At 45.5% G+C, this 22,250-nt stretch overlaps 1 long non-coding RNA gene across 4 annotated transcripts; it reads left to right on the top strand.

Annotated features, from left to right (window-relative positions):
* Nucleotides 1–33: 33 nt before the first annotated feature.
* Nucleotides 34–16,653, top strand: LOC112994638 (uncharacterized). Of its 4 annotated transcripts, XR_010392083.1 has the most exons (5): nucleotides 34–245; nucleotides 3,294–4,624; nucleotides 5,264–7,970; nucleotides 10,893–10,982; nucleotides 16,058–16,653. It is a non-coding gene; the product is annotated as an uncharacterized LOC112994638 (long non-coding RNA). The 4 variants fall into 4 exon arrangements; XR_010392082.1 differs by lacking the exon at nucleotides 3,294–4,624 and having other exon boundaries at nucleotides 37–245; XR_003261983.2 differs by lacking the exon at nucleotides 3,294–4,624 and having other exon boundaries at nucleotides 40–245; nucleotides 5,264–6,118.
* Nucleotides 16,654–22,250: the final 5,597 nt, after the last annotated feature.

Raw genomic sequence — 22,250 nt, 5'->3', positions numbered from 1 at the left:
GGAGGAACTTCCTCTGCTCACGCGACCAGTGGCACCTCACCCCCTTTCGCCTGTCACCGCGGGCCGGTGCGCATGCGCGCTGCCTCGTCCCTCGGGGCGCCGTACCGGGTACCTTCCACGCGGCCGCCGCCTTCCCGCCGTCCCCCGCGCGGGGGCGCGCGCGCATCGCCTCAGCGGGCCGGGCCGGGCCGGGCTGGGCCGCGCGAGGAGGCGGCGGCGGCGGCGATCGCCTCCGCCCGCGGGAGGTACGGGGCCGTCCTGGGGCTGTGCCGGGGCCGGGGCGGGCGGGCGGGCGGGGCTGCCTAGCGCGGGGCTCCGTCCCCGCAGCGCCGGTTCGCCCGAGGGGGCCGGGGGGGCCCGCGGCGGGAGCTGCCGCTGCTGCTCGGCCCTGCCGGGAGGGGCAGCGCGCGGTGGAGCGCCGGGGCCTCAAACGGGGAGGAGGAGCCGGTGCGGGCGGCGCGGTCCGCGGGCGAGGCGCGGCGGCCCCGGGGATGAGGGAGCCCATCGCTACTTCAGCGCGGAAACATCTCCCTTAACGACCCTGAACCCTGCCGTCCTGGCGGGAGCCCCAGAGTGCGGGTCGCAGGGGAGAAGCAGCACCGAGTCCGGGAGGGACCTGCCGAGGGACCTTTCCTCTGGGGCCTGAGCAGAGGCTCTGGGGAAACGTGTCCGCTCCCGATGCAGGTGGGAGCAGGTTTCCGTGGGAGAGGCCGCACGGGACTGATCTCTGCCGTACTGCTGTGTGCTTTAATATCCGAATGTTATTTCCCCCTTTTTTGGAATCTGTGATTTAACTGTCATCAGTTCCATTTGTGAATGCAGCAAGATCCTAGGTGGTAAAGTTATTCTCCCATTTTGGGGCTTTATCAGAGACTTTAGGTCCCTGAAGATTCCCCTGTGTTTTCTCTGTGGCCCGAGATCCCGGGTTAACTTCCCAGCGCGTCTGACATTTGCCTGCTACCCTTGTGTCTCTGGTGGCATCCTCGGTCCGATCTCCTGACGGGTCTCTGGGCTCAGCTTGCTTTCGTTGGTGCCTTCCCTCGTTCCCTTCGTTTCGTGGAGACGCAGCTGGGTCCCTGACAAGCAGCCCATGTGAGTGCGCTCTGCCCTGTAATCCGATAGGACGTGTGCAGCGTGCGTGCTGCAGCCTGGGCCCTGTGGATAGCGAAGGCTTCTGTTTTCGGTCCAGGAGGCTGATTAGGAGCGACATGATGCACAGAGAAAGCAGCGTGGTGAGAGAACCCTGTCCTGCCTCATTTCGTGTACGATGCTGCCTTTAGTTTGCTGTTGTTGGCTTGGAGGATGCACAGAGCAGCCCTGAGCTGCTGCAGCTCCTTGCGCCATGGGTGCCCGTGTTGGTACAAGCCGTGTGACTCCGATCAGGCTCCATGGGGCGCGGAGCAACAGCACGGGACTGGGAGGCTGAAACACCTTCACTTTAATTCTTGCACCTCCTCACCCCCCTCCTCTGCCAGCTTTGCTGTATTGGCTCCGGCGGCAGTGATTCAGGAAGCTGTCGCAGGGGAAGGTGAGTTACACAGCTGAGGTGGGAAGGAGCCGTCTACTGAGAAAAGGTCCAAGAGAAAAATTCAGAAAAAGCCACTTGAGTTGAAAAGTGGGTCAGGAGACCTGCTGGGTGGAAGGATGGGTCTCTCTCCTCCAGACTTGGAGAGACAATATTTTTGGCCTTGGGATAGCCCATCAAGTAGAAATATGGAGGACAGAGTATATACTGGGATGGGAAAATGTGCCCTGACTACGTATGTTACAGACAATTTATAAAGCCATTTGAGAACTTTGGATGGAAGATTCTCTATTAGCGTAAGTGTTCATCAACGATTGTCTAATAAAGTGGTGAATCCAGAAAACTCACTGGGCTGAATTTCTCTGGTTTTATTCTGCATATTGATTTCATTTCAAGAATAATACAGTAATGTTGCAAGTGGCTGAGTCTAGTGTGTGTGTTGTGAAGAGCATGACAAAGTATGTTTCTGAGTTGTTGTTTGAGTCGCTGGCCCTGCATTGGTGTTGCTGGCCAGCTGCTTCACAGGCCTTGAAGGATTCACTGATGAGTTTTTCTTCAGACCATGAGACCCAGCCTAATTGTCTCTAGGCTTTGGGTGAGGAGGCAGCACCTAACCTGGGCTGTGAACTGCACTGAGCATCAGAATGCCCTAAACCTGTCAGAAATAGTTGAGTGGATTCTGTAGCCCCTTGGCCCTTCCTTAGCTAATCTGAAATGCAGAATGGGGCCAGAAAACAGGGCTGAGGTTGCATTTGCCTTGGGAATGGAGTCCTGGTGTCCTCTGCCACCACGACCTTTGGGGTGGCTCTGCTCCGGGGCAGGCAGGGCAGGGCCTGCAGAGCTTCGCCTTTCCGCTTTGTGCGTGGCTGCCCTCGGGCGATGGGCCAGGGCGGCTGGGTCCGACCTGCCTGCTCTTTCTAGGTAGGATGTTTCCATTTTACAGAATGGGAGACTGAGGTACAGAGGGGTTAAACATATTATTCATAGTAAATAGGTGTCAAGTCTGGCAACATGGAGCAAAGACACAATAAAAGTAGAAGGAGCTCCCATATTAGAGCATGTTGTGCTGGAGTATTCGTCTTGTATGTTCCTGACTCATCATGTAGCCAAAGTAATTGCGTTTTTGAGTAAAATTAGGATGCACTAGTATTCCATCCTTGTGGTACCATGGTTTAATCTTCCCTGTGTGGCCAAAACCACATTATGCTTCCCCTGGAAGCACTGAGCTGAATTTGCCATCACTGTTTTTTGGAGTCGCGGGTGGGGGTATTAGAGATGGGGGTGACAACTAAATTTTGTTCCACTGCATGCACAGTTCATCCCCAGATAACCTTGCGACTCAACATATACACCAGCCTGGCTAAAATTAAAACTGCTTCTTAAAGCCGCTGTCTGATGTTGCCTGAAGCTTTTTGTTCAGTTTATTTTTGCAAGGTCACTGAGACAGAAGAGTGCATTCTCTAAGCATATTGGCCTGGAGCCTTTCATGTACATGCATTCATTTAACATTTGGGACATCGTCCCTGTCTCTTTAGTCCCTTCATTTTTACTCTCTTGTTTTCCATCTCTTTCTACTCCTGTCCTTCTTTAGCTCAGGAGCTCTCAGATCAATAACAGATCCTAACCTTTACACTTAGGGATAAAAGCTATCCTTTTTATCACCTTAACGTGTAATCACTAATCATTAGCTTTCAAATTTGTTAATCATCAGAACCTTCCTTAGCTGAAATAGGATGTGTCATTTTATGATTTTTTTTCCCCCGAACAGCCCAGGGAGCGCTTTCTCCCGTGCCCCTTTCTGCGTGGTGGCGAGCTGAGAGCAGCTGCCTCCGGGCCGGAGCGCCCGCCGGCCCGTCTGCTGGAGCCGCCGGGATGCTGCCTGCGGCGCCGCCTCGCCCCGGTTCTATCCTGCCGCGTGGAATACTTGTCTTGCGAAGCTGTGTGTCTGGCGTTGGAAGCAAATTCCGCTTGCAGCGTGATCCTGGACTAGTTACTTGAGATGAAAATACTAAATTCTTTTTTGTTAATTTTTTTAAAGAGCTGAGAACATTAAATTCCAGTTCAGGGGAATAGTGGCTGCATGAACAGGAGCTCTGAGAGGCATCCCAAGTGTTGTAAGCTAAGCTTCCAGTAAGACATCCAAAATTAAAATCGCTTTGGAAGATTTAAGCCAAAGTTTAAGATCTGATAAAGGGCTTAAGTGGCTCAGTGAGGCAACCATTGGACCAGATCACAAAATTAGGCATCTTTTCTTCCTATTCAGCAAAAATGATGAGAGAGAAGAGCAGTCAAAGCCTTTGTGCCAAGTGAGAAGCTGCCCCTAAACTTCTGAGCTTCATTTGCACCATCTCTGCAATGGGAATAATTGCAAATATTTTAATAATAGATGCATATTAAAAATCCATAAAATGCCCCCTTTAATACTATCTGCTATCAAATATACTAAAACTGTTTCTATATATGAGAGACCTGTAGGTAGCACACTTCATTTGCTGCAAGCTGCTGCTAGCAGCAAACAGCTGTTCCCAAACCAGTTAATTAAACTACAGCAAAAACTAGAATATTAGCTCAGATAGTTCAGGATTCTCCCTTTCCTTTCTACAGTAGGGAATGCATGCTGAATAGACCACATCAGTTTTTTTTAAAAAAGAACTCCTATATTTAATACCTCCTTAACAGTGTTATTGAGATGGATTAATTATTCTTTGTTCTGGTCTCTGAAGATAAAGAGTAATTATTATTAATTACATGTAATTGAAAAATTGCTCCTCCACAAAGAATCCAATAACAGTTAATGGGATTTTTACTTCTTGCCACCTATAGGGAGGAGTACAACATTCCACAGTGTTATAGCAGAGGCTGCCATAAACTTAATCATGGCCTCAGAGAGTTTCATTAGATTTCCAGCCTGCACTTTAGACCAGTCTTTTCAGCTATAACCAGTCTCAAAGCGAGCTAGTGAGATAGGACTCCGCATTTTGTTCAGTGCTGAGTGGCCACTTAAGCGAAAGAAGACGCAATCTGTAAAGCTGGTTGCAATTGATAAAGCCGCAAGATTTTTTTTGAATAAGCTTCCAGAAACCTGTGGAAAAAACACTGGTAAGCCAAAGGAAAAATATTAAAAACAAAAATCCTGAGTTTACTTAGCCGAGAAGGAAGCTTTTGCAAGAAATCTCTTTGGTAACCAGTGCATCACCTGTGGGTCAGCACAGAAAGCAGAGGGAGGTTATGTTGAGATCTGTGAATTAAAGCGAAAATGAAGAAAGTTTATTATGATTTTATACAAGGGCAGAACACTTTAAATTAGATAAAATTGGTTAGCCTGAGACTTTAAATTTCTGGCTGCCCCACAGACTTCTGTTGTTAATTATAAATCCTCAAAATATTTAGGTGCATAACTTCCTTTGACTTCGGTGGGAGTTGGGCACCTTCATGAGACTAAAAGTCTGGCCCTTAAGATCTCTAGACCTCAGTTTTGCACTGGCAAAATGAGGATGTTATTTTTTTTACTTCAAGGAGTGCCACAAGTAAATTAAGGAGTTATTATGTACTTAGATAATATAATAATTGAGATAATCAAAGCACTTAAAGTGTAGCCTACCCTCAGCTACCTTCTTCGCATACAAGTTGGTGTAAAGAGGCTACTTGGAAACCAAAATGATGTATTTAGTTTTGCTTGTTTTGCAGATCTTTCCTCTGCTTTTTTTTTTTTTCCCCCTCCTAAATTCCCACATGCAGGCTAAGACCGGCTCCTGTACTCAGCAAGATGCATCTGCTTGCATTGCCGTGCACTGGACAGTCCTTTCTCCAAGTGGCTTCGCGTTCACCTCTGCCAGCCTAGAGCAGCGCAGGACCAGAGGTGCCGTCCGCAGAGCCATCCGCTCTGCCTCGCGAGAGAGGCGAGGAAAAGCTGTGCCAGACATCCCGCACGTGGCAGCGGACCGGCATCCCAGCAGCTTCTTACAGCCCAGGCCGACACGGGGCTGCCAGGGGCTGACAGCGGCTCTGCTTGTGCCGGTGTCAGCTCGGTGCAAGGAGCGTGTCCGTCACGGCCGAGGCGGGGTGCGTGGATCCCGGCCCGCTGGCCGAGCCCCCCAGCCCTCCTGTCGAACGCTGATAAATTTTAGCTGCCGCCTCCCGTGCCCAGCACAGGAACAGAAAGCCCCTCGAGAGCAGAGCAGGGTGCAGCGTGCGAGTGCAGATTTGGGTGGGAGGAATCAACGCCAACTGCTTTTTTTGCTGCCAAGCTAATTTGGGGGCTGACATAGGCTGAAGAAGTCCAGTGCAAACAGATTTCCAGAGGCAACTGCTGCTACAGATTGAAGAAGACAGAAAACACTGGAAGCATCTGACCCATTTTGGGAAGCTTGCTGGGGTTTTTGTTCTGTGTTTTTTTGTTTATTTTTTTTTTAGACGTGTTTGCACCTGCGTCAAAGAGGCTCTAAATATTTGTCACTTTTTCTAATTATGCACACTGCGAAGATAGAAGCAAGCTAAAAAAAGTCTTGATGCATTTGCTAGGCGGATTCCACCAGCTGCCCCGAGGGCAGGGGAGTCTGCGCTGGGACTCGGGATGATTTCTGCCTGCTGTCGGTGGGTCCCGTGCTAACGCTTCTGGTGATGCGTGTAGCAGCCTTCTTGCAGGGCCTGATGGCATCTTCCGCAGTGAGATGATTTGGGGCGGTTGACCCAGGGCACATCCCTCAGGCCACCCAGACAAAATCCTGCAGAGCACATACTGGAACTCAAGCAGTTGTTGCTATGTGACCTTCTCTGTCCCTGTTTCATACTTGTGATGCTTAAAAGATCATGTTTATCCTGCTGTAACATTAGTGACTTAATTAGAGCTGAATTTGGTCCTACTGCCTCTGAACATGAGCAGCTTCCATCAAGTCATCTAAAGCATCAGATCTAGTTTCTTCTCTCTCTCCGTACTGGTGGCATCTGGTTTCATTTTCCGTCTTTCCTAGGAGAGCTCACTTTTCCCCACATTTCAGCGTGTGCCTGCTGTGTGTCAGCACCCAGGGCTGCCTGTGTCTCGGTGCCAAGCCAAGCACCGCTCCTCCAGCAGGCAAAGTGCACAATTACGTAGAGACAGAATGGGAGACGCATCACGAGTGGGTGTTGTGGACTGCAGGTAGCTTATAACTAGTGTCCGCTTAGGGGCCAAGAAACCAAGCTGGAAGCAGTTAAGTTTGTTTCTCTGTGTAGGATATGTAGAGGTGGCAAAGTTTTCATCCTGTTAGCGTCACAGGAGCCGTTATTTTTGCAAAGCATGACTCCTCTTCGTTGGTGTAACAGGCACCCTTCTCCGGGTGACTAGCGGGGTGGGCCGTTACTGACGGAAGAGCAGGACTAACAGGAGATGCGGTGCGCTCAGTGCCGTCACTTAATGTCCGGCACTGTCTGCATGACAACGATTTATTTCTAAATGTGCTGACACTGGAAATTCTGTATGTTTGATGATTTTCTCTGCAAGAGACTGATTGATCCTTTTAACTTCTTCCTTCTCTCTCCCTCTCCCCACCGCAACCACTTGGCCAAAACAACTCCCTCAGCTTTGTTTTTGGAAAACAGGGGGGCAGCTATTTAAGTAGCAGTTATGAAGTTCTTTTTGTAAGATGTAGGCCTTCAAAAAAGCATAAGATGATGATTTTGAGTGTTTATTGGATTCCTCTAAAGCATACTTTCAACTTCAGCGCTTTCAGCATTTTGACGTATATTGCTGTGTGTCATAGACATTAATGAAATCAGTCTAAAATCATTTTATTTAATTAATTTACTTAAATCATACATATTAAGCTCTATTATTTTTGTCTTTTATTTTGGAGACTTGCAGGGTGCAGTTATTTCTCCATAAGCATGAGGGCAAGAAACGTAATTTGTCTTTCAAATGGTATCTGAGACTCTCAGGATATCACCCTGGAGTGAAGCTTGTTCTTCAATAAAATTACAGGAGTTTATAGCATGGATAGAAAGCTCCTGCTCCTGTTCCCTCCTACTCCACACTACTCTCCAAGAGAAAGATACCACAGTGACAAACACAGAAAATATTTCTTGTGAAGGACATATAATAAATCTCAAAATCAGTTCTTTAGTAAGTCTTTTGCACGTTATAGCTTTATACAGGAGAAGATGTTCAGAGGACGGGATATAAGTAAATTTAGATTAAGTAATGGACGTAAGGACTTCGGATGCAAGCAGACTGGCTTTCTGGCTGTCAGCGCTGTGCAACCGTGTCGCCAATATCCACTCTGATGTTTTCTTTATTATTATTCATAAGCTCCTATTCTTAACAGCAATCAAACTCTTCAGGCTGTGCTGTCGTGGGGATTATCACACTTGCAGGGCGGTTAAAGTCACTTCGCCTGGAGTCTTCTGCCTCCGAAGAGTGCCCAGGGCTAATCACTGCGAAATGCGACGCCTGTCATGTCTTCTCGTTCAAGTATGTGAGGCAGGCCTGTCATTCACTAAAAGCCTCTAAATCTGTTATTACATGGTAATCCTCGCCCATCGGGCTTCCAGATAAGAAATTGGTGGAGCCCGGCAAGGTATGGCTCAGCCTGCGTTTGCATAATTCCCACAATGCAAGGCAACTTGCTCTCCCGTCTGAAATCATTAATAAGCAATAAGAATATTATATAAGCTGGCATCTTTTTTTAAACCATGGTAATTTCAAATGCTATTATAATTAGGACAAAGATGAGAGTTTGAGCCGGGGGTGGGAACGGAAAAAGGATTAAACTGATCTCCACCATGACGTTAGAAGATTGCTTTGACTGTTATATCCTAGTTTGGACAATAATGGATATACTATAGACACATGGAGAGGAAAATAGACAATTTATTTGAAAGTATTAATCCTTTTCATCCTGGAATGGTATCTGTTGCCATAAATAGGATCGCAGCTTTCTCGTCCACTTGTATTCTGATTAACTGGCCCAGCAGAAAAAGCCTGAAAAGCAATATATGCTTGTGTTGCATCCTGATGATTATCAGCTCAGTACTGAGTTGGATAAAGCAGACAAAATGCTCCATTGCGTGAATGCCATTGTTTAAGCCAGAATGGCTACGAGCTTGAGTGCTCCATCTGATTGCAACTGCAGTGCTACCATAAGGCAGGAGACTTGGCCTCTCGAGTAATGGCTCGAGCCGTAGCGGATCGGATACGATATTTTCATGGAGGAGGTTCGGTATCTGGGTTTGAGCAGGCAGGATTTGCTGGTGAAGGAAAATCAAGTGAAAGTATGGTTAATAGATGTAACTAATGGGGCCGCTTACTTCTGAATATGGGAGATTTAAGAAGTCACTTGTCAAAACCATTTTCCCTCTAACTCTGCAGCAGCCCTCGGATATGAGCCTGTTCCTGATGTTCCCCCTCACTCACATGCGCGAACACGGGCAGGCAGGCGGGAGGAGGCAGCTGCACTGACACACTATGGGGTTTGCAAGAACATGATGGCAATTTAGCAGAACGATTAAAAGATTGCAAACATTTATTAATAGCTTTGCTGCTGCAGCAGCTTTGCCAGAGAAGCCTTGCTTCCTCAGGGATGCACTTACCTCCTGCCCATTCCCTTCCAGAGCTTTAGAAATTGGAGAGTCAGTTTTGTACTCGCTTTAAATTTAAAGCTATAGATGCATGCAATACTGCAGATCACGTTAATCCACTACCAAGGGGTAAAAAACCCCCAAAACTTCAGCCTGAGAAAGAAAAAAATAGAAGATATGCAAAGCAAAAAGCAAGGGATTTACCCTTTCAGCTATTGCTTGGCCTTTCTCCTCCTCCCTGGGCTCCTCTCCAGCTGTCTCCTTGCCCATCTTTCCCCACTCCTTTTCCTCTCCCCTTGGACAGAGTGACGTTTTGTTCCAGCACACTGCACTAGATGCAGATGTGTGTCTACAATATCTTTTTGATATTGTACAACACAATCAGTGATAGACAGGTACGAACACGGTATTGGAGAAGATCTGCTGAAAGTCCCGCAGAGCAATCAGACTCCCGAAGTCCGGGGAGGAAATCCATTCCCCTGGAATTCTCCTGACCGTGCCGTTGCCTCCTCATATTTTGTTTTTCCTCTAACACTGGGGAAGGGAAGGGGGCAAAGATTTGAAAAAAAGGAGGGGGGGAGAAGAAAAGTGCAATTGGCTGAACAAGAAATCACCTTAGACTTGGTGGCTGACCCTGCTGACCAGCAGTAAGCAGCGTAAAGGAGATGGGCGATTCTGATGTGTGAGTGCCTAGCATCTGAGAGATTTTTATCCCACAGAGCAGATGATAGTGACTGACTGGTGTGAGTTTGCAGCAGGAGGATATCTATCCTACGCAGATGGTGACCTCCTCCATATTCCCATCTACAGTGGAATAATCAGTTTCTTGCACACTTTTTAAGTTGGGCCCTAGTTTTAAGATAAATTGAAATGTCTGGATGGTCTAAAAGCAATACATTTGTTTCTGCTAAGCAACAATAGCAGCAGATACAACTGCTACACCCCTGTGGTTATCCTAAATCATTGTTGTAATTAGGTGGGATGACAGCATGCCTTGGCCATAGCTGTTCCTGTACAGCGTCGCCAAGCGACTGCAAGTGCCGCTGGGCAGCAGCAGCTGACTACCTGTGCTTGACTTATTAGCTCCTTCAGGGGAATTTTTCATCTATTCATGCACACAATCTAACTGTACCACTTGGCAATTTTTTAAAAATGCCATTGCATAATCACTGCATCTCTGCTTAATGCAGTAGAATAGGCAGAAGGGAAAGGGAAGTGGATCCAGTGGATCAGAAAGGGGAAAGAATATGGTGGGGGAAGGATGCAGGGAAGAAAGGAGAAGGCAAATCGTGCAAGTCCTGCATTATTGCTACCTGAGCCCAGCATGCTCTGGTTCTATACTTTTGTGTGTAGCAGTGCGCTTTGGGTGGATTTGGCTCTTTCTGAACTGTTTCCCCTATTCCTTGAAGTTTTCACTTAAAATACTTCCTCCATCATTTTTCTAGTGCTGTGCCCATTTTGGAACTTGCCTAGCATGAATGTGTTTCTAGGGCAAAGGGATGGAGCTTACGGAAAAGATGTGATTATCTCTGTAAATTTCTGTACTGTGCTCTTCACGGCATGACCTGGGAAAACACACAACCTGAGTGATGAGTGTAGCCCCTACAGAAACCTTCCTCGCTGGGGATATTTAAAGTCTGTATGAAGTCCTAGAAGGCTTCACAGGCAGTCTCTATGGCCTTAAAAAGGACTGCTTTTCTAGGGAGTGAGTATACCTTGTGTAATTCTTGTCTGAAAAACAGAGTTTCCACATGTAGTTTTAGTTGATGCCATGAATGCATTTGGGCTAATTGCTTCCTCCTCTTTCTTCATTTAGGAGCTGGAATTCCCTGTGCCTGGAGTAGCCAAGGAATGACCTCGATCAGGATGAAACAGACCTGGATGTTGGAGAGGTACCTGATCTCAGGTGAGAAGGGATATAGATAAGGTCCCACAAACACCAGTTCAACAGGGAAAACTACTTGCAGAGATAGTTTCTTTCATTTCTTTTCTGAAGGTGCCAGAGGACAGGCCTTTCCAGATGGCAGCAGCTAAATAACTGTAGCTGCTCTGTCAAAGTTCTCATCCTTTCCTGGCAGTAGCTTTTATCTGCATTGTTTTCAGTATCTTTAATTTCCAAGATCGTTGTATGCAATAACAAGATCATACAAGAACCTTACGGCTTTGGGACAATTAAGACACCTATTAGTGGAATTATATTGGGTTTTCCATGGCCTGAAAGGCCATTTTGGGATGTATTGGCCTTTACAAATATTTAAAGCAAGAGAGTGTATTTTTTTCAGAATTTCCCCTGCTCTCACCACAACCTCAGCCCTCATTGAGGCTCTTGCCACAGATGTACCTTATTGGGATCTTGTTACTAACTATTTGCTTGGCTTATTAATAGAAAATATATTGTACTTCCCAGGTATAGGACCCGCCATCCTCTCTATTGAGGAGTAGTCAGAGTAGAGCCTCTGCTGTTGGCGTCTCCTCCATGTGTTAGGCCACTTGCTCCCTCCAGCTAAACCAGCCATATCTCTTGAAGTGGAATCGTATGACTGCAAATTAGTGAAGAATTTGCTTTCTTATATATTGAGATATCTCTATATCCTGCATCTTGGCTAGTATATCTGAGTTTGAGCAGCAAGTAACAGGCCTAGAGCGATGGCTAAAGTAAACTGCACTGGGATCCAAACACGACAAAGGACCAAAGTTTTAAGTTCCTCAATTGATAAACAGAGCACGAGAATGAACGTTTTAAAGATTTTTAATATAATTTACTTAATTGGACAATTAAAAAATCTTAGACTGTTAAGAAATTCATCAAATGCCAGAAGTTCACCTTTCTGTCCTTCTCCCATCATTAAAGGAAGATCAGGGTTTGAGATCGATGGTGAGGGATTGACCTTTACGATTTACTTTCTTAGCCATCATACAATGCTGGAGCTGGAGTCAGCACGCAGGAACAGCCCAGATACACCCCTGAGACACAATTAGTCTGCAGTTGTACAACCTTTGTAAAGTTTGGATTCACCAGAAAGGCTAAGGAACACAGTGGCTGATGGCAGTGGGGCTAGATTTTTTCTAAGTGTGAGATCTGGAAACAAGAGAAGGGGTGGTGAGCCTCTCTCTTCTGCACAGTGAGAAGCAAGCAGGTGAGGATCTTCAGTTTTTTTCACTGAAATGGGAACAATGCAAGAGAAAATAGAGACTTCTTTGTATCCTTGTTAGAAGACAGAGAAGAAGTAATAATGAGAGTGGGCTTTTGAGACCCCTGCGAGGAGAGGGTCGTAAGTGCTAGCAGAAAGGAGAATTGTCCCTTCTAGGTGCCAGGTGCTAATAAATAACTTTGTAGGTGCTGAGAAGGGTAGAAAGGAGGGCAGGGGATTTTCGAGTTTCTGGTTCTTATCTGGAATAAGTCCCTTCTGTTTAGAGAAAAAAAATCTCTTCAGAGATAAAATATTCCCAGACAACATGAACGTAGAACAGTCTAAATGATGAGGTTGCACATGATGAACTTGTAAAATTCAGAAGTCTGTTAATTTTAAAGCTCTATCAGAACAAAGTCATTAACATTTAACAGAAGATGCTTTGTTGATTTGATGATGAATTAAAAACTGGAGGGAAAATGGAAAGGCAGCTCATGTAAAACTGCATCATCCTGCTGCCTCCATCAAGACAACGCTGTAACCCTTCTGCTGGTAGCAAAAACCTGCCAGCCTTTGTCATCATTTTGCATCACAGCATGACCCATAGGCACATTACATTCCCTTTTCCGTCACATAGTGTAGCACCAGGGATCACTTGCAGCGCGTTAGTTGCCCATATTGCTGGGGAACATTGCTGTTTTCTGTACTACTGAGCACTGAGAAACTGAGGGAGTCGAAGTACATAGCTCTGTTTTTCTGTTTGTGTGAGTCCTCATCATCCTTACCAGTTTTTACGTCTAATAATAGCTGTGTGTGATTTTTCTTTCTCGAGATAATACTTGCAAAGGTTTGGCTTCAACTGAACTGTAAGATATTTTTGTTTGCCTGTCTGATTGTCCTCACTCACTGTTGTCTAGGGCTCGCTTTCTCACACAATATGTGATTGAGCCACCTGTCACAGCCATCGAACTTTGTTTATGGAAAACATACTAGAATCACTTTGATCACATCATCTTAAACTCTCCATTGGAAAGAAGTGTAGCATCATAAGATTTTTCCCCCTCCCCATCTCCAAATCTAGCTTTTTTATAACAGTAATACCGGCTTCCAGATCCTGCCTGTGCTATGAGATCAAATTTCTATTCTCTTCCCTACCTGTTATTCTTTTCCTTCCTTTTAACCTAGTATTTCTTTAAATTCTTTTCTCCCACCATACATATTCACCCCCAGCCCCTCAAATCTCTGCTAATCACAAGGAATTGCATACATTACAGATGTCTGTTACCTTGGCAAGGACTTGTGCTTTACTTGCTTACATAGGTGTTTATGCTAAAGCTCACTTGAGAAAGGACATGATTCAGTAGAGCTCCATTTGCCCCTGAGTAAAGCTTACGTGAACAAAGCAAACAATTGCTAGAATCGCTTTTCTTCAGACACCCTGCATCTATGCAAGCTCAGGAAATCACGTGGGGGGACACTATTCTCTCCTGCAACACAACCAGAAAAGAGCTATCGCTGCCTGCTGGCTCCATGCGTTGTGCTGATTAGAGGAGGACATAGGTCCTGGATGGATTTCCCTCCCAGCAGAATAAGCAAATCTAAATCTGGCTTTTCTTGTTGTAATTCCATCTGCTTTCCTCACAGGGGATACAGCGGTGTGCCTAGTAGTGAGATAACAGTATCTCAGGTCATCTAATTGTCGCTGTGCCCATTCACCGGCCATATGTTGCCAAATCTTGGAAAAGAGAAGTTCTTTGTGAGGAGAGTGAGAGTCACTTTCAAAGGTGTCTGGTCATCTCCATAAGGAACCACGGAGGGGTTAGAAGCTCCAGCTGACAACCAGTGATAACGGGACGGGCAGAGGGGGCTGAAGTGCCGGTGTCTGTTTCTAAGCTCGCTTGATGGATTTTACGTTCTTCACCAAGCGATGTGGCTTTTGGGTGCTTGTGAGTAATGAGTAGAGCTGGTTGTTTAGTGTCCCTGTCCCCCAAGGCCACTGCCCTTTGAGAGAGAACAGCGTGTACCACGGCTTTTGGCAGCCGCGCTCCCAACCTGACGCAGTCGGCTTGGGGGGGCCACGGAGCCGGCAGAGATGACTCATTCCGCCTCAGTGGCTCATTGAGGAGCTGCAGGAAGAAGCTATTTATAACCAGACCTTTCAGGTTCAGTGCAGCAGCATCTTCAGCAGCAGGAGGGGGACAGGCATGGGGATGGCACACAAAGCTCTTGAGTTACGAATTATGCCGCCACACCCCGTGTTGTCCCTAGAGCCAGCCCCTTTCCCAAGCCTTTTGCTCAGCTGTCTGGGTGCTCTGGTGCCAGCTTAAGATGCTGCTGATAACTCTTCAGTTCCTCAAAGAGCAGAGATGACTGTCAGTGTCATCAGTGTGAACAAAGTACAGACTCCTTCTACTCTAGTTACTAAGCATTGCTGGTTCTTTCTGAGCCATGACCACGGCATTAGCACCTTGCCTTTTCTTTTTGCCTGCCTGTGTTTGTCCCTGGCTTGTCATTAAGACAAGCTCTTTTCATGGGTGTTTTCAAACAGTCATGCTGCCAGCAAATCCCACCTAAACCTCCTGAGGTTTCTCTTGTATAGGCGTTAGCGCTATAATTTATAAATCTGTAGTTGTTTTTCTGCTCTTTCCATGGACTCATTTCATCTTTAGGTGCTTCAGTGACTCCATATGTACAACAGAGATAATGATACCCCCTGGGTTAAGCACAGTGTGATCTACAGCTATGAAACACCACCTAAGTGGTAGTATTATTACCAGAGAGAGTCACAGAACAATAGGAAATCATATTACACAACAGTAGAGGACAGCATGTGTAGAAGAAAATATTTACTATGAACACATACCTCTTTGTATCTAGGTGACTATGGCCCTTATCTTGAAGCACATTGGTATATATCAGAATTATTGAATTTCATGTTAAACTAAACTTATTCAGGTTGTCTGTTCTCTTGAATGGCTTTTGAATTCAAAGCCACATGGCATCAGGCATCCTGCTGCGTGAACGTTTACCTTGTTCTACCTCCACCATGCACTAAAACCCACACAGCAATCCGAGAGCTCTTGGCTCCTGTCATTTTCTAGGCTCCTTCCCATAGGTTAAATGCTTCATATTTGTCTCTTTGTCTTCTCATTTTCTTCTCTGTGCTTCTTTCTTCCTACCCTTACTGCCACTAAGCAGACCGTTGGTGTTTTGCAGTATGTGACCAGTGTACAGTTCGATGAATATAAAGTCTCAGCCCCTCCTTAAGGCCATTAGCAGACGCACAGGTTTCTTTAGTGTTCTCTCTTCTGGCTGTCCTGCATCACTGCAGGATGGACCCAGATGCATACTCGCCTTTTTTTACGGTGTATTGTGTTTATCATCTTCATACAGATGCTATAGAATAATTCACTCGTCTTCAGTTTTGGCAGTTTACTAAAGGGGCAGCCTATCCTGCATGAAACCAAACGGTTTTGTGAGGATCATTCCTTTCTCAAAGCCCAGTTATAAGACTGTGAAGACTTGTAAAAGTGAGATGTGCCTTGTACGCTTTCGCTAATAATCTGGATTGGAGCTGGCCGCTGCACAGTAGCCCCAAGTGTCCCAAGCTTCTACCTTCTTTTTCTGAATCTGAGTTTCATTTTGAAAAAAGGAGGCCTCTGGCTCTTACGGTTGCAAATAAACCTCTGAAACATCAACAAAATATTGCCAATATATGTGTTAGTCTTGAGAGAACAGACCATATTTTAGGCGTGTGGACTGTCATGTTCATTTCTTTGAGGAGTAAAAGAAGATGTGTAGTGGTTGCAAATATAGTGTCAACTTTGCTCCTTGTTTCTTTCTTCAACAGATTTTACAGAGTTGATAAAATGGTACCTAGAGCTGTTGGTTTATCCTTTCAACAGCTGCCTTGTCTCCATCCCCTTCGGTGCCTTAGGCAGCAGTGAGCTCCCACTTGCTGTATGAAGCGTAGCCTGCTCCCCTGCCCGTCCCACCACCTCTCCTCTGCCGGAGGCTGACGACGCTCCGGGGGTCTGCTGGGGATCCCAGCGATGGGCGCTCTACGGCCAGGGAATCCACCGGGAGAGGCATCCCGCGTCGGCTCCGTGATCCCAGAACCAAGAGGGCCAGGAGGGGAAACCGAGAGTACGTGTACTTGTCAGAGACTAAAAGGGATTTACCTCCCTGCAATTCCAATTGCTTGTTTTGTATCTGGGGAAAATCCCTTCTGACAGCCCAGGCAGAGAGCTTCTAATTCCTGTCTCCGGCTCATTTTTCACTTCAATCCCTCAGCGAAAGGATTTTAATGCTTGATGGATTCAAACAAAATTATTTCTGTTCCTGTGGCTTTGCAAAAGCCTCTAGGGGTGTGCGTGTGTGCGCGCGCAGAGGAGGAGGGATGGGGCTTGTTTTCGTTACACTCCAATAAACCTCCTCTCCAAGGGACATGTACTTCATTTCTTCATTTAGGACTTTCCAGCTGCTGGTTCCTCCTCTGCTGTCCTCCCGGCTCTTGGGTCGCAGCGGTACCCATGAAAGATGTGCTGTTCCTGGGTTAACTGATGCCACGTTCCCGATCAGTGTTTCTGCTGCAAAGGGGGATACAAATAACATGACCGGACGATGCCTCCAGGAATGGCACTGGGGTGGGCAGGATAACTGTGGGAAAACTTGCGTCTCGCTCAGCTCTAGCTGGGAATGAGCCACCACCACGGGCTGGGAGACGAGGCGGTGACTGGAGCCTCGTCCACGCAGTCAGCAGCCTTTGCCACAGACGTCTTGTTTGAACACGTGTACAGTTCACGACACTGTTATTCTAATGGAGTAGCGTTGCTTTTTATTACAATTTCCAGGCTCTCCTACCAGCAGAAATCACTGTAGGGAGCAGTGCAAGGACTCTGCTTGCATAATATTCGGTAATCAGCCAGAATTTCACTTGCTTAGCCACCATGTGTTTCTGCGGCACGTCTTCCACAGAGTTTCTGTCTCTGGGAAGCTAAACTATTTAAAAGCCCAATACCTCATCCTTCTACCCAAGCCAAAACGTCGTCAGAATAAAAATTAACAAAGCAGTAGTTCTACGATGCATGGCTTTGAATACCTAAAATCAGCACGCTAAGGCTCGTCATTGATCTCTGAAGGATTTACAGTGTTGCTTGGACTTGGAGCTGTCTCTCGATATATAAAACTACTGTTGTTAAGGGCGTGATAAGCTCACTCAGTGATATCATGTCCAGATTAAGTTGTTTCAATTTATTCTGTTACCGAGCTGACACTTGCTCAGGCAAAAGAAAAAAATCTTGCTGCTGGAGCTGGAAATGCCTTGTCTGTTCATCCTCGTTGTCTGTCTGTCTGCAAGGACAGCCTTGCACGTCCACAGCCTCCTGGGAGCACTGCTTTATAACTACTGATTTGCAGCACAAGTGTGCATCGCATCATGTTCATAACGGCAGCGGATCCAGGGGACTCCAAGATACTGTCTGCTATTTTGTTCCACTTTATATGTCTCTTCATATTTTTGCAAATTCCCAGATTCATTAACTTCACCTTTTTTCATTACAACTATTCTAATTCTCAGTTTTCCTTTGGTTAAGTACACTGCCTACGGAGGAGAAGCCCTGTTTTATTAGTGTGGTTTTCTAATGTGTTGCATCAGAGACCATTACCTTACATTATAAAGTCAAAATTACACATAAATTCTATCTTGAAGTTTTAGTTGTAAATACATTAATAACATTTCAGGACCTATTTACTTTATCTAGTTAGGGTATTCTTGCTTGTAAGTGTATTTTTATCTCACCCTTGACAATACCAGACTTTTGAGATGGGGCAGTAAATTGAAGTTACTGAACTTTGGAACGTTGCTAATAAAATCACATAAGTCCGGTTGGTCGCAGAGGGAGCTCATTTACGGACCAGTGGATACTGTCTAGCCTGAAAGCTTCAGCTAATTATTACACCAATGATACAGGCAAGTCCTTTTCTAAATATCTTCAGATTATAAAAAATGACTCCTAGGTGACACTTTCCCAAGGCCCAGTGAGAAATTCACCTGGGCTTGAGTAAAAAAGGAGCTTTTAAATTTCTGCCTAGTGGTTCTGATGGAAAACGTGGAGATTTGGCTGTAGAAGTAACTGATTCATTAACCTTGAGCTTTGTCACCACATCAAGGAAGTAGATGGAGGTATTGTAAAAATGTGGGGTTGTATACCCTGTTCTAGCAGTCAGTGCTCTGGATTACTTGTGTTGTGATAAGAACTAATAATAACGTTTATTAATATTTTGATTGAATGTCTTCCGAAGTCCCCAGTGCTCCGTTTGACAAAGATGTGAGTTGTGAATCCAGCTGGATACCAGTTGGATTAACTTGCTACAGATCAAATTATCTAATGCTAAATACATCTTAGCATATGATTGTAACACTTTTTAACAGCATTTGACTATAGTTGTAGTTCTTTGACAAAAACAATTATTTAATGCTGTTTTCTGCTACATTGTTGGATTGGGGATAATGGAGGCCAGAAGTCATCCACAGTGGCAGAACACAGTGTCAGTGCCCCTGAGAAAGGGTTCTGCCATTTTCTCTCCTTTCACTTTCTGTCTTGTGAAGTTTGTTGGTGGCTCTGAGACCGATAAACCTTTCCGCCGTAGAAAAGGGGGAGACGTGACTGGGTTCTTTCAGTTGGAAAATCATTATCAAACTTTTATTTAATTTTCATATTCTAATAACCTTCCCATGTGTGCCACTGCTGCTCAAGGCTAGGACTTGCCCTGCCTTTGGCACAGTAAATAATACTTTTTGCCTCTACCCTTAGATGTTTCTTGCTTTCCTATTTACTCAGAGGTCTAGTCTGTATAATCCTTTAAGGATAACAAGTTTATCAGTATAATCTCTAAATTTTACCTGAATACCCTTCACTCTCTATTTCTTTATTGCACATAGGACAGTTTCTAGCATCATACTGACTCGTGTGCCGTTGTCCAACTTAATAAATGTTTTGTTTCCTCTCAAGCTGATAGCATATTCATACATCACGGTGACATTGAGCTCTCCTGCTATGAACAGTCTACCTGAGCTAGCAATGCAATTAGCTTGTCAGTACTGTGCAAACTCTGCTGCTGCTTGCAAAATTTGCAAAGCTATCCGATCCGTGACATTTCTTGCATCTTCTCCCATATGTTGCATATTTTCTTGGTCCATCCTGGTTGTCACAGCGTGTATATGATTTTACATGATTTTGTGTTTGAGCTTAATATGCCTTTCTGTCTCACGTCTCTTTCTTGCTGTATTTTGTGTTTTTGTTGTGTTTGTATCTGCTTACACCTACCTCTGGACTGGATGAGTGCCACAGGTTGGCTCTTTGACCTTGAAAATTTGGGGGGGGAACCAATTCCCTAAAAAGAGGCCAGGCCATAATTCAAATTTGCAGCAAAAATCTTGAGAGAGAGACTACGCGAGATCCCTTAGTAATCTTTGAGAAGGTAAGAATCATCCAGCCACAGGCATTTCTTCCGTTTCACTTTCCTTTTTTAGATTCACCTAAAACCCCCATCTTTCACACTTCATTTTTACATGGAGTGCAACACCTCATAGCTTACGGTTTCTCAATGAGTTTTCACTGCCTGAATTGACTGAAACCTCTTAAGCATTTCAAGTGCATGAAAATTAAGTGTTAAGAAGAATAAAGCTGCCTTCTGATTGTCTTCCTTTTTACGGACGTGTGCGTGGCTGTAGCGTGCTCCTCTTGCAAGGACAGGCGCTGGGGGAGAGCGGTCCGTTTGCAGAGGGGCAGTCCCCACGTTTTCTGAAAGGAGGTCACTCCACCAGTAAGAAGTATGTTCAAAATGCGATCAGTGCTATTTGCCTGATTACAGGGAATAACAAAATGGTATTTCTGTAGCGCAGAATGGAGGCCATCAGAGTAATCGTTCCCAGGAGACTGGCAGGGAAAAGGCCCGGGCTCTTAAAGGAAATACCCTTGTGGGCACTTCCTTGAAGAGACTGTTTTTGAAAAAAAAATCAATGTGCAGCGAATAAATCTAATAAAGCCCAGTTCATTTACGTAGCACTGAGCCTGTGAGCTTTGGGGCTAATTCCTCTCTGCCAGTGCAGAGATGTAGATTGCTGAGGTCGCAGCCAAATGACAAATACCCTGAGCGCAAATTCACTTCTCACACGCTCTTCCCTGGGAAGCCAGTACAGCTGCAGGGACGCAAAGGAGCAGGGCTTTTCCCCGGTTTGCGGTGAGACCTGCTGTCAGAGAGGCTCTAGGCTGCACCCCGAGCATCTTGTCTTTTGCTGCTGTAGATCACAGTTTCTGCAGAAGTTTTTATTATTATTATTAGCGATTCCGTGGATCTTCTCCCCTCCCTCCAGCATGCTGTTTTTGCCAGATCCTTTTCTGCCTTTGATCGCAGCCAGGAAGATGGCTTTGACATTGTATGCATTCCCCTAGCCCCGTGCAAAGTCCTAATCCTTCTAATAGCTGGAGGTTTTCAGTTTAAGTCTTTTATTAATATTCCATCTTAATTGTAAAGCACTTCAGTGATCTCCAAAAGCCTGTCTTACATAACATCCTTATCCACGCTTGAGTCCTTCAGAGCTAGGGTGTCAGGAAAAAGCGCTCTCTCTGATCTGCCTCGTCTGTCATTAGTCCTTGTACCTCTAATGGCGCAGAACCAGTAAAAATTTACGATGCATTTCAAATGTTTAAGCTCAGTCAATGTATATTTTTAAACATCTGGCATTATTAGGAGGAGTATGACTTGCTGTCATGTACAGGTTTAAGTGATGGAGTTAGCAAAGTCTCACATCTTCCAGGAGCCTTTTTAGGCAGATCTAAGTCATCTGGAAAGTGAAAGAAGCTATAGGAAATAGCTTAAGCGTTAAGATAGTTCAGCGAGTGCCGGTGCTGGTAAGATCCTACTGTGTATTAGGTTGTTTGAGCTGGGGTCAGACTGTGGACCAGGAAACTCAGGGGGTTGGGAAATAGATGGGAGAAGCTGGAAGCTGGGCATGGATCTCGCTGCAGCTATCCCATGAAGGCGCCGAGAGAGAGGGAGAGGCGTTTCTGCTAATCCGTAATAAGCCTTTGTGAAATGTGCTTCTGAGATTTTAATTCGTCGCAAATGATCATCCTCTTTCCTATTATACTCCTTCAGTTATTTCAGGCAGCTGCCAGGTTTTCCCAATGTTTGTGTATTTTAGTAAAGACAGAAGTGATCTTTAAAACTAACCAACTGGCATGTTTAGAGTGCGAACCTTCATGTTTGTTTGTCTTAAGGAAGTTTTCTTCGGGAGATTGATGCAGCTCAGACACACAATGTTCAGACTGAATGAAGCCCAGAGAGTAAACACAGAGCCTTCCTGGGAAACGGATGCAGGAAACAAACAGTTTTAATGGAGTTGCACGTTATCAATAAGCAGATAAAGGAGAGATGTGAACCTGAGCTTCCAATGGCAATGAGCCTCTCCTTAAATTTCCCTTGAAAAAGGATGGAGAACATACCAGCACGTGCATCTGCAGTTTACATTTAGAAGTCACAAGCAGAAACAAAGGATACCTGTTTTCTCCAGCTTCCACATCTGCTGCCTTGACAGATTTTTAAAAGCCCACAATTTTTCTGCATAGAAAATCTTAAATCCAAAGACTTCAGGATGACTTTGGAAAGCAGGTGTTTCTGTCTGCACTTTACATAGGAAGAAACAAAGGCACGGGGCAATAAAATCTACCTCCCTATAGGTGCTCTTCATGGTGAGGGAAGATGTCAGAATTTAGCAGTGATTCAAACAAAATCCCAGGCAATCAGAGCGGTCATCAGCTCCCATTTCGACACCCGGCTCCCTGCTTATGCAGCAGTGGGTGCTGCCTCCCTGCAAACTGGGAAGCGGATTTTTGCCATTGCACTGATTTGGGCCCGTCTGTCTAATCTTCTGAGCTGAAAAATGGCCTGTTCATTGCATTTCCATCTAAAAGTTAAATCATTTGTAACATCTTAGATAAAACCACTCATTCGGTATGAGTTAATTTGATCCTTTAGGA

This window comes from Dromaius novaehollandiae, chromosome 17, assembly GCF_036370855.1.
Source record: "Dromaius novaehollandiae isolate bDroNov1 chromosome 17, bDroNov1.hap1, whole genome shotgun sequence".
Lineage (NCBI taxonomy): Eukaryota > Metazoa > Chordata > Aves > Casuariiformes > Dromaiidae > Dromaius > Dromaius novaehollandiae.
The sequence above is the reverse complement of the archived record's forward strand: the minus strand, read 5'-3'. Positions and strand labels throughout refer to the sequence as shown.